This window comes from Echinops telfairi, unplaced genomic scaffold (assembly GCF_000313985.2).
Source record: "Echinops telfairi isolate 266 unplaced genomic scaffold, ASM31398v2 ScPeMD7_1;HRSCAF=3_0, whole genome shotgun sequence".
Classification (NCBI taxonomy): Eukaryota; Metazoa; Chordata; class Mammalia; order Afrosoricida; family Tenrecidae; genus Echinops; species Echinops telfairi.
The window spans coordinates 70,712,000-70,719,633 of NW_022103896.1; positions in this window are offsets into that span (position 1 = coordinate 70,712,000).

The following is a 7,634-nucleotide window of genomic DNA, read 5'->3' on the forward strand; positions in this document are numbered from 1 at the left end:
ACATAATATTGGAAGACTTTGGGGTGTTTGAGATCATCTTGGGGAGAGACTGTAGAGAAGAGACAAAACCTTGGAATAAGCCCCAAATACGTTCCAAACCAATCACTTTCAATAAGCTGAAACTTCTCTTTAAGAGGATCCCTAGTTCCAGAGAGTTGAAAAGAATGACGTATTCCATATAATTTCGCATTGCTTATTTTGCCAAAAAATTCCGTTAAGATATGCAGTTATTCTGTGTCATTGCTTTATGAGAAGCCTTAAGTTCTTAAGAGACCTGTGATTTTCAGTTAATTTCTAATGTATGATCTGTCGATAGATCTTAATCTGTTTATCATTGAAGCTTTATACTGGTTTCACCTTGCCTGGCAACATTTAAATTTGATACCATTGTGGGAATGCCTTTATGTCTTTTTATACTTTCCTGTCCTTGAAGCATTTGTAAACACAGCAGCTGAAGTTTTTAATCCAGGAAACAACCCACATTTTATTAATGGAGCAGAATCTCGATCCCCAACCCACGATTGGCCTCTCCCCCACAGCTGGCAGGGTGTAACCTTTGGTGTTGTTGCAAGGTGCTCTGGAGTCAGTTGTCAGTTCCAAGTCATAGTGATCGTATGTACAGCACAGAACCAAACCAAACAGAAACACACAACGCACACTGCCTGGTCCTGGACCAGCCCCACAGCCATTTCTATGTTTCATTCAGTCCATTGTTAAAGCCACTGGGTCAGTCCATCGCTTTGAGGGTCTGCCCCCCTCCCCCCTTTTTAAAAATCTGATCCTCTGTTTTACTAAGCATGATGTTGTGGAGGGACTTATCAGTCCTAACATGTTTAATGTATGTGAGATGAAGTCTTGACATCTTGGCTTCTAAAGAACATTGTAGTGGTACATTTTACAACACAGATTTTTGCTTGTTCTTGTGGCAGTCCATAAAATATTTAACAACCTTTTCCAACACCATGATTCTAAGACATCGATTCTTCTTCAGTCTTATTCACTGTCTAGCCTTTGCATACTTTCATGTACCATGGCTTGAGGTGAGGCTCGTCAGGCAAGTCAACCATAGTCAGCCTATGGTTGACTTTCTTGTTTAGACACAAATTAGTTTTGGAAATAATTGGTGGAAAACTACAAGGCTTTTACACACATCTTCACACATATTTACTTGACAGAGAGCCTTCAGGGAAAACACACACATTCAGTCGGCAAACGATACATGTACAAACAGTTAAATGCTCTCAGTTTCCCATGCTTCTCCTTCCCCACTCTCCTGTTGTCAGGCCATTTACAGCACAGGTATAAAGGGGCATAAACTAACTCCATGCACCATCTTGACCGCTCCCCCCACTTTGGTATTTCACCACACCCTCACTGACACCAGCAAGGTGTAGGAGATTGAAAATAATAAGTGTATCTAACTCTTCACTTCCACCCCTAGCTCATATAGTAGACACTTGATGCTTAGCCACAACTCCTCCTTCACAGTAATGAAGTATTGCTGGGACTTTGCCAGTGTGATTCTCTTCCACTCGAAATCTTCTAATGCCAGGATAATGCTTTATTTTTCAGAATTCCTCCTGATCTTCTTCTCACTCTGCTTCTGCAGAAAAATCCACACACTGCCAAATGATGCTATACAATTACAGGATTTATGAGGTACTAAAATGGCCCTTGGGCCAGTCCTTCAAAGAGAAAGAGCTATTTAGTGATTCTGCAGTTTGTGGGTCTACAAAAAAAACCAGTCAAAATGGCAGCCGTTTATTACCAAATCTAAAGGATTTCAGCAGTTACCCTGGACAATCTAGTGAGCAAGAGGAAATGCACGGGACAATACATATGTGTGAGCTACCATTTAGGGCTTTTCTCTCACTGGTCGTGATTTCTAAGACATTTGGCTTATTCAGATTCAGACACTCTTGTATAGATAGAGAGTTGACTCTTTGTGTTGTCTTGGATTCTCTACATGGAAGAAGATGTGAATGAAATGCAGATGTTTAGAAATATAAAAATCTCATTTGCTGTGTGTACTTCGACTGGGAATAAAGCCAGTAGGCTCACTAATGCTATTTTTTTTAATTTATTTGGTTTTCTGAGATGTTTCAGAGATAAAAGTACGGGGGTTGGGAGGAAGGCTTTGAATAAATGTTAGTGGATCGAGGAACATTTATTTCCTTTTGTCCCTTTTTAAAAAATAAGTAGAATACTTCTAAATAGGATAGAAAATGGAGCTGTTCTCTCAGGAGTAACTTTCTTGAGCAAACCTGAACAGCAGCCAGTGGCCATTGAGGAGATTGCTAAGGGCAGCCCTTTGTGTGTCAGACTAAACTGTGCTCAGTGGGGTTTTCAGTGGCTGATTTTTTGTGAGTAGATTTTCAAAACTTTCTATGAAGATGCTTTTTGGTAGACTTGACCCTCAATCCTTCCGGTGAGAAAGCCCACGGATTTAACTGTTTATCCCACACAGCAGTTGAAGTAAATAGATCTGAATGCATGGTAAACAGAATTGTTCTATAGTAAATCGATGTTTTCATCGAATCCAAGTATTGTTGATAACATTGTCTAACATTCATATTGGTGGGAAAGGTAGAGCTGTCACGTTCCCCTTTCTCCTAAGTTACGTCACAATTAGGAAGATTTGCCCATTAAAGGGGAGTTCTGGATTTATGACACCTTAGTGCTTCCCGAGCCCCATGAAAGTTGATGCACAAAGGAATCAATGCATGTGAAATACTGTGCTAGTGAAGGAAGTTGAAGGTACTCTGGACTGCCGAAAGAACACATAAATCTGTCTTAAAAGTACAGCCAGAATGCTCCTTAGAGGCACGCTTGCTGAGACTATGCCATGTACTTTGGACATGTCATCAAGAGAGACCAGTCCCCGGAGAAGGACATCATGCTTGGTAAAGGAGAGGGGTGGTGAAAAGGAGGAAGAATTTTAACAAGAAAGACGGACACAGTGTCAGTGCGACAATGGGCTCAAACAGGAGGGTTGTGAGCCTGGCTCAGGGCTGGGCAGTGCTTTGTTCTGTTGTATTTAGGATCTAAATGCGTCAGAACCAAATTGTGGGCACAACATAGCAAAGTGCCTCCTACATTACTGTGGTAATTGGTGGGATCTTTCAGTTCTGGAGCTGAGTCTGCTGGTCACTACATATTAAAACCCAGGAACTTACCGTATATGCTCGAGTATAAACTGATCTGAATATCAGCCGAGTCACCCAATTTTACCACAAAAACTGCATCAAAAACGTGCTGAAAAACTCAGCTTATACACAAGTATATATGGTATTATCTTCCCGAGGTTAGGTGGAAATTTAAAGACAACTGAGGCTCTTAACTGCAAGCGTTGTGGAAGTACATCATGAGTCCACAATTACAATCATTCCTGAGGTTTGTGGCATTATTGTAGCTTACTCTGCTGAGTCTGTCCAATACTTCTTGCTTTCTATTTTTCTCCCAATACCTCTTTTATCTCAAAATTCCCATTAGAAGAGTGGACAGTCATGTATGCCAACTGTTCATAGTCAAGGCCAGTGAACAGAGTATTTTGGGAAGGGTGTAAAGGCAACGTCAACATCTGAGAAATACACTCCATGATACACAATGGAGCATTTAGGGGGTAGTCGATTTGGAAGGGTTAGCAAGTAGCAATTCAGTCCTTACTGTACCTCTTTCAGGGGCCTTTAGCAAAGCCAGTCCAAAAATGAGAGCGGCTGGTTTTGTCAAAAGTCTGTAAAGGAGGTTATTAAAAAAGCTTCACCTGTGAAAGCATTCCAGTGTTCCCAATGAGCCGAAGGCTAACAGCCAACTTTCCATGTTTCATCTAAAAGGAAATATTGTGTCCAAGAAGCACTCATGTAGATCCTACCGTCACTTCATGCCTTTCTTCCCAGCCTTTGTGATGATTAGAATGGAGGAGGGCTGCATCCAAATTCAAAAAGCCAGGTGCTAGCTTGTATCCATTCTCAGGTTCATGACTGTCTGCAAAATCCTGAGTCTGCACACGGCAGAGACCTTTTCGTATAATTTCTATGATTAAAAATTTGCTCTGCTTCATGCCAATTTTTAAGTTAAAAATGAAGGTCTTTCCAAGCCTGTCAGGTGGTGGTTAGAGAAGTAGCAGAAATGTGTTCTTTTGTTTCCACTTTAGTCAGTTCAGTCAGGGCGCTGGCATCAACTCCCACTCTAAGCGAGCAGCGCCTAAGTCACGAAGTTGGAAAAATGATTTGAGTGTGCGTGGATAACAGTGCCTAGCCTTGATGAACTGCTAGGCCATATGTTCCAAGGTCCCTGGACGGCGCAAGCAGTTTGTGATTAGCTGCTGACCTAACGGGCAGTGTGAACGCACCTAGTGACGCTGGGGAGGAAGGCTTGGCAATCTGCTCCGATAAGCTTACAACCAAGTCAACCACCTGGAGTAATTCTACTCTCAAACACAGGGGATTCCCCCAGTCAGACTCTCCCAAACAGCAACAGATGTGTTTTGTTTTTCATGTGCTCACCCCACACTTCCTGTCTATCAGTTAGGAGTTAATCTCTCCATTTTACAGAAAAGAAGATTGAGGTTCAGAGATGTCAGTTAAATCAACCCAAGTTACTGGATTTGTCAACCGCAGAGCCTAGGTTTGACACCAGAGCCAGCATGCTCCTGTTCTCATTGCCAAGCCGTGGGGACATGAAACCCCACTGAAAGAGCCTCCCAAATACTAGCACCTCCTGTAAGAGCCCCCAAAATATACACTGACTAGTTCATTTCTCTAAAGTCTCACAGCTTATCCTAATGCAGGATGAAATTGAAAAGTGAACAAAAATTAACATAGCTATGTGTTAACTGGGTTTTCTAGAGAAACAAAGCAAGTAGCACATATATTTATTAGAAAGAACTTTATATCAAGAAAGAAATCTATATCATGGAAGCAGCCTAGCTCAGGCCAACTTAAGTCCATGGGTCAGATGCTAGCGGAAGGTCTCTCTGTAGACTCACACAGCATCCAGTCATTGAAGCAGCAAGACAAAGCAGGAAATTAGGAGATCTCAGACTGTTGGGTGCAGAACCAAGGCCAGCAGGAACATGAGAGGGCACTGACAGCTCCCAAGACCACCCACCACACGGGTACTGGCCCCACACCCTAGACCCAGGATCCAAGCAAGCAGGAAGAAAGACAAAGTTCTCTGCAGTTTCTGTTATGAATAAGGCACATTCCCATTAGGCTGTGACCCGATGGATAGATTGGACTCCATCCATATCTTTTTACGAGTGTGGCAAATCGAAACAAAACCTAACTATCAGAATCTAAGTACTGCCACAGAGTCGATTCTGACTCATAGTGACCCTTATAGGACACAGTAGAACTACCTTTGAGGGTTTCAGAAACTATTATTATTTTTAAAAAAAACCTTTTTTATTGTGAATTAGATGGTGGAAGTCTACATTTCAGATCATCAATTTTGTGTCCAACAATTTAAATTATTTATTAAACCTCCCAATAGCTTGCCCTGACTTCCCCTGCTTCCTCTTTTCTTTCTTGTAGAATAGCATTGCCTTCACCTTAAATTCTGTCTACCCTCCAACCTATTGTTTCTCTTTTCCTTCCTTTCCCTCCCACTCCTAGGAGCCACAAACATCTGCCCAGACCAATTCCTTGTCAGATCAGACAGCCTTAACTTTCTCTTACTGAATGGCTGGTGGGTTTGAACCATTGACCTTGTGGTTAGCAGCCTAACACTTAATGCACTGTGAAACCGGGAATCTCTAGAGTAGTCTAGGTAGACAAAAGGAGATTTTCAAATTGTGCACATAAGACTCCCGAGCTAGGTTTTTTGTATGTTTGTTAATTATTTACGTAGTGTCCTTAGTTCATCATCCGGTTTTGCCTGTACAGAACGTAGACAGTGTGGAAGCTTTGCCTTCTTTCCTCAACAGTGTACTGTGTGGCTAGTTGTGAATTCATGATGTCAGCAACAATCGATATTGCCAGCAGCTTTCTATGGCTTTATTATATACCTTATGTTGGGCATGCTTAGCTGGCTAATGTTGTAATCTTAAGATTCTTAATAATAATATGCCAATGCATCAGAATATATACATATATAATACAGTATGTATGGAGATAGTTTATATAAAATATATATGCTATTTACTGTATATTTATACTCATTTGTATGGAATATATATGCAGTGTATATGTATATGGAGATGGTTTATACATATATGTTAAATATTCTTATTGTAACTCATGTGAAAGTTGATAGAATAAATTGGCTCTCCATTCAATAATTCACATACCTTTTATTCTGTGACATTGATTTCAGCACCCACAATGTAATAGCATTTTTCCCACTTTTATCCAATGCTTACCATTTCTATTCTTCCTTGTTTCCTAACCAGACCTGTTTTCTGAGCTTAAACCCAGGTAACTAACTGTTCCCCTTTTGTCGATCTTGTGTGGCTGATTGCTGTAAGGAGTGCATACACACTGGTGTGATTACTCATAGGCCTGTTTATTGTTTGACTGAAAGTGTGTGCATGTGTCTGCATACAAACCCATGCACATCTACAAAAGTTCATAAAAAATGGAGTTGAAAACAAATGCAAGTTTTCCATGAATTTTTGAAGCGCTCTCCTATCGAGTTCATAATTGTAGGACCACTGTGAGTAGGGATGGCCTCAATGACAACTAATAAAAATGACAATGCAAGGTTTTCCCTCTCTCCTTGTTCTACATTTTTTTTGTAAGGGCCTTTGGAACTTCCTCCCAGCCTTCAATCCTTTCAGGGGCAGTTCCTGCTGCCTTTCAGGGCCCTCAGAGAAGGCACAAGTCAGCCGTATCTCAGCGGCTCTCCCTCCAAAGATGGTCACAGCTTCAGATGAAGCTCACACTGAGCGGCTCTGCCAAAGAAAACAAACTCAATCTCTCTCTTGCGGGTTTATTTTGCCAAACTCCAGGAAGAAGACTGCATTAAAATGATGTCTTTCATGTGAACTTTTCAAACACCACTAGGACTAAAGTAATCACGAACCTTTCTTCTTCTGGGTATCTCATAGCTCTTTCAGGTGACAGGTGAAGAGGTGTCAGAAGACTTCGCGGTGTCACCTTGGCGTCACCTACAGGTATGCATATGCACACACACACCTCTTTCCATTCCTGCCCCTGCTTCCTCCAGGCACTAACTACCCCCGCCCGGATTTGCTCTTAGGAGCCCATTTTTTAAGAAAGGGTCTTTGCTTTGGTGTTCTGAAGTCACATGGTCTCCGCAGGATTCTGATGAATGTTTTTGATGTACACAGAACAAAATTTTATCTGCTTTTACTGATGGATGTTTTAGCTTTTCATTGTTGTCCTACACACAAGTAGAATGATCAGAAAAGCATAAAACTTAAAGAAAAATTTAGGTTTTAAAAAAATTCCCTATTTTCTGAGGGCTAGACCAAATGCGTCATCTGCAACAAAGCTCACATTCATTATCCTAAGATGAATTGATGGTTCCTCTATTACTTAGTTTGTTCTTCTTTGTACCATTACTCATTTTTTTACATTAGATTTTTTCATCCACATATGGATCTGTATACATATGTTCATTAAATGCTTTTGAATTAATGCATGTTGAATAAATTGGGTGGGGGGGAAGAA